Source organism: Balaenoptera acutorostrata, chromosome 2 (assembly GCF_949987535.1).
Source record: "Balaenoptera acutorostrata chromosome 2, mBalAcu1.1, whole genome shotgun sequence".
Taxonomy (NCBI): domain Eukaryota; kingdom Metazoa; phylum Chordata; class Mammalia; order Artiodactyla; family Balaenopteridae; genus Balaenoptera; species Balaenoptera acutorostrata.
Genome location: NC_080065.1, coordinates 97,582,473 through 97,597,443, shown reverse-complemented (window position 1 = coordinate 97,597,443; position 14,971 = coordinate 97,582,473). Strand labels below are relative to the sequence as shown.

Here is a 14,971-nt window from a genome sequence, read left to right as displayed (position 1 = left end):
AGGAATAGAAACAAATGCACTGCTACAACTTCACACAATGATATCTAACTATACGTGTGCTCATTTTAATATCTGGTTTTAATAATTTAAAGTCAAAATGAATTACAAATAGTGAAAGCTAAATTTCTTTTGTGATATAGAAATTATGGTAGGAAAACACAATAGATTAGAAAGAGCTTATGCTCTTTTGTTTGTGTCTGTAATGTGTTTGATAAGACACATTCATTAAACTATTATTAGGATTAGATTGCCATACCATCTTTTCTAAGACTGGTTGTTTTACACACATGGTCAATTATCTTCAGTGAACTGAGAAGCAGTAGTGATGGCCACCCCCATTTCACAGATGATGATACAGGGACAGATGAGATGACTGCCCTAGCTCACTATCACAGGGATCTCAGCAAGATGTACGAACCCTACATGCACCCACTGCAGGTCTGTTCACTGGGCTGCTCAGCCCTAGGAAGCAGAATCGGACACGACATCTGCCCTCAGGGAGCCAACAAGGTCTGCGTCAGAGCCTGACAAATGCTGTTGTAATAATGACCCCCATTAGTGGATCCTGAAGGCCACGCTGTGCCAGGCACTTCACAGTTCTCTCCCAGCCTGACTGCGTCTTCAAACTCCATGATCCCTTATCCCCGGTGACACATGAGACACTGAGGATCACAGAGGTCACGATTAGTGATGGCCAGTACAAGAAAGACAATAATAGTGCCACAGTCTGTGTGATTACTATGCGTCCAGCTCTGGGCAAAGCACATAATCTCAGTACAATCCTCAGCATAACCTCATGAGACAGGCTCTATTCTCCCCATTTTACAGATGAGAAACTGAAGCGCAGAGCTGTTGATAGGTTGTCAGAGGGAACTGGTAAAAGTTAGGGCAACCTGGGTTTGAATCAATTTCCATTTCTCATCAGGGCTCTTTATCACTCTGTTAAATAGTAGGGGCAGCCAGAAAAATAAGGAGGGCGGCCAAATCAAGGTGAGTGAGGGGCTGGGCAGGGAAGGCTTCCTGGCAGAGATGATTCTTGAATTGAATTTTCATGCACCAGCAGGATTCAGGAAAATAAACTGGAAAGGCATTTCAGGCACAGAGGCATGGAACAGTGTGATATCCTTCAGAACTGCAAGTGATTCAGTCTTGCTGGAGCAGAAGTGGTCTATTTGGGCGATAAAAACAGGGCTGAGCGGGGCTGACAGGCAGACAAGGGCCACGTCACGAGAACCGTGTTGTGAAGTATCTGCATTAAAGAATGTCCCCGCTGACAACAACAGAGAGCCATGCAAGGATTTTAGAACTGTTGTGACAGGATCAGGTTTATGTTTGGGACAGACATTCATGTAGCAGTGGGGGGAAGGACCATCAGAAAGAAGCGGGGGGTGGGAGGAGAGTGTCAAACTGGAAACAGGGAGACTATATTCATACACATTAAAAACAATAAGTGTAACAACCAAGGCAGAAATTCCCAAAAGGAGTTTCTTCTGACATGTTCCTCTGAGATGATTCTAGACTGTGTGTTGTTTACTTAGTTTTAATTCATTATGTATTAGAACACATATGCAATTATACTATATCATAATTTCATAGATATTGTTACTTAAGATGAGGCTAAAAGACGGGAGCTGATTGAAAAATATTAATATAGTATAAAAATAAGATAATACAAATATTAAAATATGAATAAATAATGTATTATATATACTATATGTTATTTAAACATATTTATATAAATTATATATAACTATATATTATTATATATTATATATTTATATTATAATATATAATATATATACAATGTATATTATTGAATTATATTTACATATTACGTATTTTCTAATGTTAGATTATTATATGTACACTATATTCTATATTTTTTCATAAGTATATATTATACACATATCAATATACAATATATGTAATTATATATGTACATGTAATTGTATATAATATATATCGCAGAAAATATATAATACATACTATAAATAATATAAACATAAAATATTAATGAAATGTAAACAAAGTAGAGATTGTAGGAGGATCTGGGAAAAGTTGAAGTTCAGGAAACACAAAACCAAGGCCCCTGAGAATGTGACCAGAAAGCAGAGGTAACTCAAAAGACACTAAGGAGGAAATACTTGTAGGACCCGGTGACTCTACCGGGGGTGAGGAGTGGGGAGGGGAGATGAGTGGAGGAAAGAGCAAGGGTCCTCAGTGGGGCCCTAGGTGGTTGGTAGTGCCTTCTGGAAGATAGCAAGCCTGAGAGGGCAAGGAGGATTGGGCGAACGGTAAGGGCCTGGGGGCTTCCAAGGGGAGCTGCCCAGCAGGCAGCTGAGAATGGAGATGATCCACATGAAATATATTATAACTTTAATCACTGGGGAACAGAAATCCACAAATTAATAAATTATACATACAGCCAGAATTCCAGACCTAAAGAAAAAAGCCAACATTCTGTATGGCTTCCCCAATTAATTTGTGCTTTTTTTTTGTGATAAAACGTGGAGTTAAAACACTTTCTTCAAAATTTGAAACAAATGAGCCTCCTTTCCTAATTGAGGTCAGCAAACACCAACAGGATCATAAGAATGTAAACCACCCCCAGCCTAGCTTTTCAGAGAGTAACTTACAGAGCACCAAGGATCACACAGGCCCAGTGTCTCATCACTGGCCTCCACCAGAAAGGATTCTGAGTTCTGAGGCTCCCACTCAGACTCTCCATGAAAGTACTGATAGTTCCTACCACAGCCATTCTACTCAGTTGTGATGATGTAACTCTAATTCCCACAGGCCATTCACCTCAATCCCAGAGTGCAGATCCTACAGGGAGACTGAGGGCTTGTATCACAGCACAAGACTTCGCCCCTACAGAAATGTGCATTTCCCAGGTGCGAGCAGGTCTACCTGAACCTCTGCTCATCACATACCTTAAGAAGCCTAACATTGGAGCAAAGGAATAAAGTAACTTATGAAACAAAGGCAGAAGGAACACTTCTGTGCGTATTTCTCTCTGTCTTTGTTGGCCATCCTGGGCTGTAACTCAAAGGTCGGCAAACTTTTTCTGTAAAGTAAATATTTTTGGCTTTGCAGCCAAACGGTTTCTGTTGCAACCACTCAACTCTGCCCGTAGTGCAAGTTGTAGTGCAGAAGTAGCTGTATACGGCACGTAAACAAGTGTGTGCCAATACAACTTTCTTTATAAAAACAGGTTGGATTTACCCAGGAGGCCAGATTTGGCCCATGGGCTATAGTGTGCCAACCCCCTGCCCTAACTAATCAAGTATTTGCCTTCTCTGCCCAACCTCCCTCTTACCAGAACGTGGTTCAACTACCTTGAAATATTATACATTATTATCCAACCCCCTTCCCGCTTTGAGATCCTCCTAGACTCTAGGCTCTGCTTCCCTGCTTGGGCTATAATATTTGCTTAATAATAGCAATGATGGAAGAGTAGTAATAGAAGGGGTTAACATTTATTGACTGTGCCATTTACAATGTGCCAGGTATCACACAAGGTTCTTCAAAAAGACTGTCTCACTGAATCCTCAAAGCAATCTAGTGAGATAGGTATAATTCTCATTTCCATTTTACAAATAAAGAAAATGAGCCTGAGAGGGGTCAAATTTTCTTCTCATGGTCACCCAGCGTGAAGCTGAGTTCTAACCCCAATCTGTCTGGATCCAGAGGCAGAGTTAAACGCCACCCTGGGCTGCTTCCCAGAAGCACATGTGGTTGTCCAGTTAGAAGGTGACTATATGACCACTCCTCCTATACTGTCCTCTGGGGGGGGCATACTTTGTGTTGCCACCCACACTCTGGTGGACAGTGACAGGCCCTGACAGATGGCATCTATTATCTCCAGGCAGTGGCTCTTCTACTTTACATCAAGTTCTAACATTCAACATAAACCCAAGTACAAGCACCAGATATGACGCACCATGATTGGAAAATGTTATATCTGTGCCTATTTGTCCTCCCTCCAATGACAGTGATGCACCCAAGGGTATTAGAGATCAGCACATAACCTCAACTTGTTCCCTAGGTTCAGAGTCAGCTAGAGAATCCTGACATGATTGGAAATCTCAAAACACAGCATGTGTTCTCCCAGAAGATTCCCCAATGAAAACAAAGCTGGAGAGGCTGTCTTTTCTCCACTGTATATGCTTGCCTCCTTTATCAAAGATAAGGCGACCATATGTGCGTGGGTTTATCTCTGGGCTTTCTATCCGGTTCCATTGATCTATATTTCTGTTTCTGTGCCAGTACCATACTGTCTTGATTACTGTCACTTTGTAGTATAGTCTGAAGTCAGGGAGCCTGATGCCTCCAGCTCTGTTCTTCTTTCTCAAGATTGCTTTGGCTCTTTGGGGTCTTTTGTGTTTCCATACAAATTGTGAAATTTTTTGTTCTAGTTCTGTGAAAAATGCCAGTGGTAGTTTGATAGGGATTGCATTGAATCTGTAGGTTGCTTTGGGTAGTAGAGTCATTTTCACTGTCGACATTTTCAATGTTGATTCTTCCAATCCAATAACGTGGTATATCTCTCCATCTATTTGTATCATCTTTAATTTCTTTCATCAGTGTCTTATAATTTACTGCATACAGGTCTTTTGTCTCCTTAGGTAGGTTTATTCCTAGGTATTTTATTCTTTTTGTTGCAATGGTAAATGGGAGTGTTTTCTTAATTTCACTTTCAGATTTTTCATCATTAGTGTATAGGAATGCAAGAGATTTCTGTGCATTAATTTTGTATCCTGCTACTTTACCAAATTCATTGATCAGCTCTAGTAGTTTTCTGGTAGCATCTTTAGGATTCTCTATGTATAGTATCACATCATCTGCAAACAGTGACAGCTTTACTTCTTCTTTTCCAATTTGGATTCCTTTTATTTCTTTTTCTTCTCTGATTGCTGTGGCTAAAACTTCCAAAACTATGTTGAATAATAGTGGTGAGAGTGGGCAACCTTGTCTTGCTCCTGATCTTAGTGGAAATGGTTTCAGTTTTTCACCATTGAGGACGATGTTGGCTGTGGGTTTGTCATATATGGCCTTTATTATGTTGAGGAAAGTTCCCTCTATGCCTACTTTCTGGAGGGTTTTTACCATAAATGGGTGTTGAATTTTAGTGGTGCTGGGAAAACTGGACAGCTACATGTAAAAGAATGAAATTAGAACACTCCCTAATACCATACACAAAAATAAACTCAAAATGGATTAAAGACCTAAATGTAAGGCCAGGCACCATCAAACTCTTCGAGGAAAACATAGGCAGAACACTCTATGACATAAATCACAGCAAGATCCTTTCTGACCCACCTCCTAGAGAAATGCAAATAAAAACAAAAATAAACAAATGGGACCTAATGAAACTTAAAAGCTTTTGCACAGCAAAGGAAACCATAAACAAGACCAAAAGACACCCCTCAGAATGGGAGAAAATATTTGCAAATGCAGCAACTGACAAAGGATTAATCTCCAAAATTTACAAGCAGCTCATGCAGCTCAATATCAAATAAAGCAAACAACCCAATCCAAAAGTGGGCAGAAGACCTAAAAAGACATTTCTCCAAAGAAGATATACAGATTGCCAACAAACACATGAAAGAATGCTTAACATCATTAATCATTAGAGAAATGCAAATCAAAACTACAATGAGATATCATCTCACACCAGTCAGAATGGCCATCATCAAAAAATCCACAAACAATAAATGCTGGAGAGGGTGTGGAGAAAAGGGAACCCTCTTGCACTGTTGGTAGAAATGTAAATTGATATAGCCACTATGGAGAACAGTATGGAGGTTCCTTAAAAAACTAAAAATAGAACTACCATATGACCCAGCCATCCCACTACTGGGCACATACCCTGAGAAAACCATAATTCAAAAAGAGTCATGTACCACAATGTTCATTACAGCTCTTTTCACAATAGCCAGGACATGGAAGCAACCTAAGTGTCCATCATCGGATGAATGGATAAAGAAGATGTGGCACATATATACAATGGAATATTACTCAGCCATAAAAAGAAATGAAATTGAGTTATTTGTAGTGAGGTGGATGGACCTAGAGACTGTCATACAGAGTGAAGTAAGTCAGAAAGAGAAGAATAAATACCGTATGCTAATACATATATATGGAATTTTTTAAAAATGGTCATGAAGAACCAAGGGGCAAGATGGGAATAAAGACACAGACCTACTAGAGAAGGGACTTGAGGATATGGGGAGGGGGTGGGGTGAGATGTGACAGGGTGAGAGAGTGTCATGGACATATATACACAACCAAGTGTAAAACAGATAGCTAGTGGGAAGCAGCCGCATAGCACAGGGAGATCAGCTCAGTGCTTTGTGACCACCTAGAGGGGTGGGATAGGGAGGGTGGGAGGGAGGGAGACGCAAGAGGGAAGAGATATGGGAACATATGTATATGTATAACTGATTCACTTTGTTATAAAGCAGAAACTAACACAGAATTTTAAAGCAATTATACTCCAATAAAGATGTTAAAAAAAAAAAAAAAAAAAAAGCTGGAGGAGCTGAGAGGGATGGGTTATGTAAAAACACCCAGCAGAGACCTCAGAGATTGCTGGGTAGGAAGGGCTGCTCCTCAGAAGAAATGAATCAATGGGCAAATTTAAAACAAGTCAATGAGATGATTTGAAAATCCTGCTGTTCTTATCTTTTCGGTAAAGAGGACCAGACCTGTAGCACTTCATTGTAATTTTCCCCATTGTGTTTAAGAAAAAAGGGTGAAAGTCATCAACCTTTTTGACCCCACTGTAAATGTACAGGTCATCATTATACCAATAGAGGAGAGAGGAAATGAAAGCCAATTAATAAAAATTTGTATTCAGCCTGGGAATTTAGCTAGAGCACATATCACTGGGGTATCTGAGCTCATCACCTCCACCCCATCAGTCACATGATCTGATCCTATTCCTCTGTATTTGTTGAATTTGGTTCCCATGTGGCAACATATCATAATTCAGGTCTTGAAGATGAGCCCTCATCCCACCCTCCATCACACCGATCATCTTGCTGTGGTGACGTGTGTTCCTGCGCAATAGTGCAGAAAAGACACCTTGTTTTTGGGAAAACGCTGCAGAGAAAATGCTCACCACTGATTGTGCTGTGTGGTCTCCCTCTGCTCAGGATGTTCTGACATGGGCTTGAGGGACTAAGTCCTAAACACACATCCACTTTCCCTCTGTGGCCAGCTGTATAAAACTGCAAAGAGACACACTTAATGGATTCATGATTTCGAAATAGCTGCCACTGAAGTAATTTGTGTATACAGCATCAGACTAAGCGAGACAGTGAACATGACAGCGAGTGGGCTGGATCTTCATCCCCCAATGTAAGGAGCACCCAAGGGACACATTCTGAGATGTGAAGCAGAACATGGCCCAAACATAACAACCGAAAAATAGGAATAGTTGTCAAAAAGGATAAAAAAGACTGCGTAAAGCAGATATGCTGAAAGAAAAAAAAGAATACAGAAGATTAAGCCTTTAAAAAATGATATTTAAAAAATCTATAAGAGCCAGTGGATTCCAAATCAAAGATATTTTGAAAAATAGTTTTCAGCCTTAATACAGTATTGTTGCTTTTTACCCCCAAAACAAGCAAATTAGAGATTTCTCTTTGTATCACTACTGCTTAATTTTTGAAAGTCTGCCCAAATGCATTTTCATTAAGTACCCTCTTTGACATTAACAAATGCGAACAAATAGTGAGGGTTCTTGACTAAAATACTAATGGGAAAGAAGTAAAATTCTATTCAAAATAATTTTCAACGACAGCATTAAAATTTACAATATTACCCACAGGTTTAAGCAATAAGCTGAAGCTTTAAAGTAACAGCATGTTTAACTAAATAAATATATCTTCAGTTGTTTTTGCTTCAAAGGACAGAAAGCAATTCATGCTCTTTGACATAAAAACATCTTTTCCAAATATGGGAGGATTTACCGGTATGAAAATTGACCTAAGGTAAGTTTCTAGAAGCCAAGACTTTTCGTCTTAAAATTTCATAGCTAAATCCACATAAATGAAATTAAGTGTTCAGTCAATAACTCTGCTTGGGTATATGTCTGGAAGTACTAGATATACCTGTGAAAAGGCATGAGGTGACTATAATAAATCCTGCAGCCATCACTTTTATATCACTTTATATGTATGCAACTTGAATAAATATTCAGCCTAATTATTATTTTTCAATATTTTAAATGATCTGTGACCTTAAAAATAAATCCAATACTGGGATATAATTTCCCTTACTCACTCAACAAAAATTTAAGCAGTTTAAGGATTAGCACCTGTGTATTTTTTACCCCTCTTGACAGCAGACGCTATCCTCAAAAAAGCACTACCCAAGACCACGACAACCAGACTATGGTGTTTAATGCCTCCTCCCCAAAATTCAGTATGCTTGTGTCAAAACTAATATATAAATATTGCATGCAATTTCCTTGGAAGACCAACAACTTCCTGATAGAAAGAAGACTACCTCAGTGAATAAGACCAACAGTAGATGCATATCCAAATTTCAATAGTCAGATTGCTTGGAAACAACCCCATCTTAATACCTTCTGGATAACCATTATAGATAAATACATAACTAGGTAAAAATGCTCAGATATTCAAGAAAGCACATGACAAAATTATAGATGTGAAACACTGGCTGTTAACACTTGTCTACACGGTTCAGTTCAAAGTTTATAAGGTCTGAATCTCAATGTGTTTTATAAATTCAAAAAGCAAAGAAAAAAACTCACCCAACAATAACACATTGTTCAAAAAGAGAGAGAATACAGACTCAACTAATGGTCATTTGAAATGAAACAGAAGAGAAGATATAAGCTGTCTGATAAAAAGTAAACCCAATCACTGAACCAAGTATATTTTGAGATGTTACTTGTCATATTGACACACGAAAATTCTTCTCAATTCTTTCCAATCAAGGTACTCCAAGCATGGTTGAGGGTGGTGGCATACTAAACAAAACTCTTGCCAGAGATAAACCTAATCCAGAAAAAGAAAAAAATGCTTTTTATTTAAATATCCTGTAGACCTACAATGAATACAGACAGAAATGCTGTCAGTTACATATGCCTTTATACATATGCCTTTGGCTGTTTATTACCTCTCATCCTTTCAGCAGGGGTTTAATACCAGAATTTTCCATTATCAAATTATTCCCTTTGCTTACTTTTCAGGGCGCTGCACTTAACTCTTTTAAGTCACCAGGGTCCTAATTAGTAGGAGATGCCATCGGCTGTGACCTGGATGTCTGAAGGAGTTAATGTAGCTCACAAAGAGCCTAGCTTCCAGCCAGAAGCCACACCTATGGTGTGTTTATAGGGGAAACGGCTATTTTGGTAAAAACTGGTGAGCCCTAACATTATAGTACTCTAACACCAGTTTACTGATCTGAAACCTGACAACCGAAATGAACACTTACCTCCTGAGACGGCCAACTTGCCCACAGGGAAAATCTAAACTAAGTTACAAAAAATATTGGCCGTCCTTAACGGAGATCAAAGCTTTTATAAAAAAAAAAAAAAAGAACTCACACACATAACCCTGTTCTAGATTAAGTGTGAGTAAACTAATGAACACTGTTTGAATGCACACTTGTTTTTTTTTTTTTTTCTGTTCCCTCCTGTACGACTTGTAGAAGAAAAAAATATCACTGTTGCCCAGAGCCCAGAGAAGCTGGGCTCCAATTCCTCCCCTTCCACCCCAACGAACCCCGTAATAGCTAACAATAACCAGCAGCTGACACCTAAATAGCCCTCACCACATGCCAGGCAGCATGCTAAATGCTTTATATATATATACACACAAATATATACACTCAATCCTCACAACAACCCAATGAGAGAGGTACTCTATATTCCCCATTTTACAGACGAGGAAAGTGAAGTACAGAGAGATTAAGTAATGTGTCCAAGGTCACACAGCTAATTAGTGGCAGAGCTGGGTACAAGCCCAGACAGATTGGGCTCCAGAAGCAGCACACAAAGCCACGAGGCAATGCTGCAAAAACAGTAAACAACTCAAAGGAGAGTCTGATTGCTTTGCTTTGCTCAGCAGGAAAGTTTGTCGAGAAAAGTTTCAGAAATTATGGTTTTTACAGCTTCCTATAATAACAAAGACTGGGAACATCTGTGGACAAAGTTATCTTCCAATACTGCTTTTGCATCATTTCTATATAAACTTTAATCATTAAGCAGGAATACCTTTTTACGAACCTGGTTAGCCAAGATTTAGAAACCAAAATCATGGAGAAATAGGAAGCTATAGGAGAGTCCAGGGAAGCACATTTCTAGATTCACAAAGTAGGACAGTACTCAAAATACTAATCAGTAAATTGATCCTAGACACTCCAGAAAATAATCATATCAGTTATTTAACAAAGTGGTTTGTAAGTACTTTAAAAATGAAAGGCATGATATAAACCTTTGGAAGGACCATTTGACAAACTCTCAATTGCCTTAAATAATATCCTTTAACTAAGTAATTTCTGCCTTGGCAATTTATCCTTGGGAAATCATCAGAGGTGCTTACATAAGTTCATCTGCAAAAGTATTTATTATACAAATATTTTAAATAGGGTCTTTCTAATTTTTCTTAAGGGTTCCAAAATAAGGGAAAGGATTAAATTGCTTATAGCTATATGATGCAAAAAAAATTGGAATGTTTAATGGCATGGGGAAATGAATAGAAAATTACATGAAAAGAACACTAAATTTCCTTATCCTGATATATAGCAAATATCAGGTCCATCTACTTCATATAAATACATTATATCACAATAATAATTATCTCTGGGTGGTGAGATTAAACTAACATTCTTTTTCATGTTATCTATGTTTTACAGATTTCTAACATAAATGTTTACTAATTTTATAATCTGGAGAGAAAAACAATTTTTAAGAGAAAAGGCATTTGGTCATGAAGCCTAATATATTATAATGCTTAAAATGATAAGCTCATCAGTCTTGTTTCCTTCTTGGATATCATGAATAGACTGGCAGATCATGAGACTGCACAGAATACATGGATTTCAGCAAGGGATCTGACAGTCCTCATGACATTCTTGTAAAGAAACGTAGGCTGGCTGATAGTCAGGGTACAGAGAGTTGTTAGTACGTGAAAAGCTGAACCAAATATCATGGATGAACAGATGACTAACTACAAAGAAGGTCCTACTTCTCAGCTCTGACCGTGGCTCACTAATGCCTTGGGCATGGGTACCCAAGCTACACTTTTCAAAGCCATGGCTAGTGAGAAGCTAGGAAGAAGAGTTGGATGTGTGAAAACTGGGTAACAGCCACTAACATTGACCATGTTTCTGGAACAGAATTTAGCACTGATTTGGGTCTTGCCAATGCCAGAGCCCCCTCCATGCACAGCATTTTCTAAACCTAAATAAGTGTTTGTCAAATAAACATCACAATTATGATTCAAATAATTCTGACGGGCTAAAACACTCACGTGAAACCAAGATGCTATTTAACAGAGTGAATAAATGTAAAGCCCTACATTCAGTTCAGTTAACAATTTTACAAGTGTACTTGGCAACAGTTTGTGTGATGCCATGACCATTTTAGACTAAATAACAGTCGGCATAATGGAGGATTTTTGTTGAACGGAGGTAACAAGTACACTGGCAGATCCCATCTGAAAGTACTGAGTACATTTCTGACCTTACTCGAAGAGGGAATTCAACAAAACAGAATAAGTCCAGAAGAATATGATCAGGGACATTCTAAGCCTGATCAGGAAAATTCAAAGAAACGGGGACTATTTAATTAGGTGGGCATTTAAAGGGACCTAACCAATATTTAAATGTTTGCTCTGTAATTCTGGGAAGAGGGGGAATCAATTTATTCTGTTATACTGGAAATTACAGTCTGTGTTCTGTTTCTACCATTCCACTGAAACTCCTCATCAAGGTCAGCAATGACCTTTAACTTGCCAAATCCAAAAGGCACCTCTCTACCCGATATTAACTGACTTCATGGCATTCAGTACACAGCACTGTGCCCTCCTTCCAACACTCCCATTACCACCTCTAGGACAAGTCATTCTTATCTCTTTTCTCTAGTTCCTATTTCACACAACCTCTAGATGTCAGAGGTTGATCCGCTCTCGACCTTCTCTCATTCCTCTATTTTCTCTCAGTGATTTTATCAATTGCTGTGGGTTTAAATAGTCTCTACGCTGATTACTCGCCAATTTAAATTTCTACTCCACACCTTTTCTCTGAACTCAGGGTTCTCTTGTATAATCAGAAGCACTTCCATCAGAAGCATTCCTGATTCCACAAGCTACCCTTCAATGTCAGTTCTCCCCTGTCAGCATAACACACTCAGATGCTCCAATCAGAACCCTGAGAATCATCTTTGCATCATCCGTTGCCCTCACCTGTCATATCCAATCACTAAGACATCCATTCTGCCTCCAACCTGGGTCTTGAATCAGACCACTTCTCTTCATTTCCACCACTGCTACCCAAGCCAAGTGAGCGTCATCTGTACAATGTGACTTGCCAAGGGTCTCCAGACCAATCTCCTCAGAGCTTCAACAAAAGGTCTACTTAAACAGTAAGCTGGATCATGACTCTTCTGTGCTTTAATGATGGCCTCATGCACTTTGAAGGAAACATCACAAAATTCTTATAATGGCCTCAGGACTCTTCAGTATCAGAACCCTGCCTATCCCCTCTCACCCCATCCAGTACTACCGTCGCCCTGCTTGGGCCACACTGGTTTGCTCTCAGTTGTATAAGTGCAGGAAACTCCTTTAGTCACGAGGGCTTGGAAAAGGTTGTTCCTCCAGACTCTGCCAATAGCTGGTAACTTCTTTTCCTTTATGTCTCAGCTTAAAAGTCACTTCCTTAGAGACTGCTCACAGGACCACCCTGTCTGATGTGTACAACCCTCTGCCCCCAATTATTTTCTATCACAGCCTTTCATGGCCCCTTTATGACACTTATCACAACTTCCAAGGATTTTTTTCCTTTACTTAATTTTTGTCTCTCTCCTTAACCCTGCCTGCTTGGAATGTCAGTTCCAAGAGGGAAGGAACCTTACTGTCTTATTCTTCATTGTATTAGCAGAGCTCAAAAACTTTTTCAGTGTTGAATATGGGAAGGAATAAAACCAGACTTCACCTCCAACATAAGGAAAATCTTCCTAAAATTAAGAGTTGTCTGGCAATGGAATGGACAGCCTTGTACAGACAAACTGACCATCATGGGAAGAGGGTTCAAGCAGAAATTGGGTGGCCACTTTTATCTGAGATGACATAAAGGGAGTTTCCATGCTGGGTGGGATCCCGGGCCAGATAACAATTCAGGTCCTCTCCACACAGTTTCCAGTTCTATAAAGAGAATTCTAGAGGAGTTTCAGGTTAAACACATACTCCCAAAGTAGCAAACATCATATTTCCTAATGAGCAGACATTCTCACTCAAACGGCCCCATGAAACCACTTTGTACCCTGACCAAAAGTAACTTCCTGAAGTTAAATCAGTGCAGGTTCCCTCTGTCCACCCTGCCAGATGTGGTCTGGGACAATGACAGCCCACAGTGGCCTCCTTCCCGAGCTGTACAAAACGTGGCCCAGAAACGAGTTGGCAGATCAAGCGAACCCACTTGCAGTAAACCTAAAGTTCCACTCTTCATTCATTTGTGATGCTGCTCTGTAAACACACCAGGATCGCTTTATTTAGTGTCACACCCGTTAATAATGCAGAGATCTTTACACAGGCAGGCAGAGAAAATTGGTCCTGAGTGATTTCGTTACTACAGGGTACGCACGAAGTCAAAGGGACTGAGAGTCTCATTACAACTCTGTAGAAGCTGCTGGCAATATAGACAGCGGTTGTGGAGCTGACCACCACACAACAAAGCAATTCAGGCAAGGTATCCACCTCATGATCTTCTGGAGTCTTACAGTCAAAGAGTTAACTCTTCTCTCCCTCATGCTATAGACATACGAGAGACCTAAAGACCAATCGAAGACCATTCCTTCTACTCTTTCAGCTTCCTTCATCTCTAAATTTTTTTTAAATTATTTATTTATTTATTTATGGCTGTGTTGGGTCTTCGTTTCTGTGCGAGGGCTTTCTCTAGTTGCGGCGAGCGGGGGCCACTCTTCATCACAGTGCACGGGCCTCTCACTATCGCGGCCTCTCTTGTTGCAGAGCACAGGCTCCAGATGCGCAGGCTCAGTAGCTGTGGCTCACGGGCCCAGTTGCTCCGCGGCATGTGGGATCCTCCCAGACCAGGGCTCGAACCCGTGTCCCCTGCATTGGCAGGCAGACTCTCAACCACTGCGCCACCAGGAAAGCCCCATCATCTCTAAATTTTTTTAAAGGAAAAAAACCAAAACTGTGGCCAATGCTTGCTTCTGATGGCACCTTTACAAGGATTGGTCATTTTGTCAGCAGATTAGATAATGCACCACTAGATATTGCAAAATGTTGCAAATAAGCCTATGAGGCCATGAGCTTTGTCCTCAAGGAATTTTTCACCAAAAAAAAAAATGTTTTTTCAGGAAGATAGTAAACTTTACAGAGCCAAAGATATTTAAAATTCCTTTTTATAACATTCAGTGTTAACAATGCTGTGGGGAAATAACGTGTAGGGAAGCAGAGAATGAGAACTCGACCTTTCTAAAGGGCTGGTGGGCAGTACCTTTCCATTTAAAAAACAAACTCCCTTTGATTCAGCAATCTGTCTGCTGGATATATACCATATGTGTATCCTCCAATTAGTAGATTTAAATAGTATACAAGAGTGTTCATTTTTATTATGGCTTATAACAGCAAAAGCTTAACAGTAAGCCACAGTGCATCCATAAAATGGGATAATAAACAGTTGCTAAGAAAGAATGAGATGGGTTTCCATGTGCTGACAATAAAAAACCTTCAAGATATATTAAGCAAAA

General features: G+C 39.6%; 1 protein-coding gene across 3 annotated transcripts in view; it reads right to left on the bottom strand.

Annotated features, from left to right (window-relative positions):
• Positions 1-14,971, bottom strand: part of KCNN2 (potassium calcium-activated channel subfamily N member 2) — a 316,641-nt gene that overhangs the window by 153,539 nt on the left and 148,131 nt on the right. Inside the window, exon 1 of one of the 3 annotated variants that reach the window (XM_057541627.1) lies at positions 2,637-2,703. The exons of the other annotated variants lie outside the window; for them this stretch is intronic. The gene's annotated coding sequence lies outside the window, so the exon portion shown is untranslated. Of the gene's footprint in view, positions 1-2,636; positions 2,704-14,971 lie in introns of those variants that run through there. 3 annotated transcript variants of the gene reach the window in all.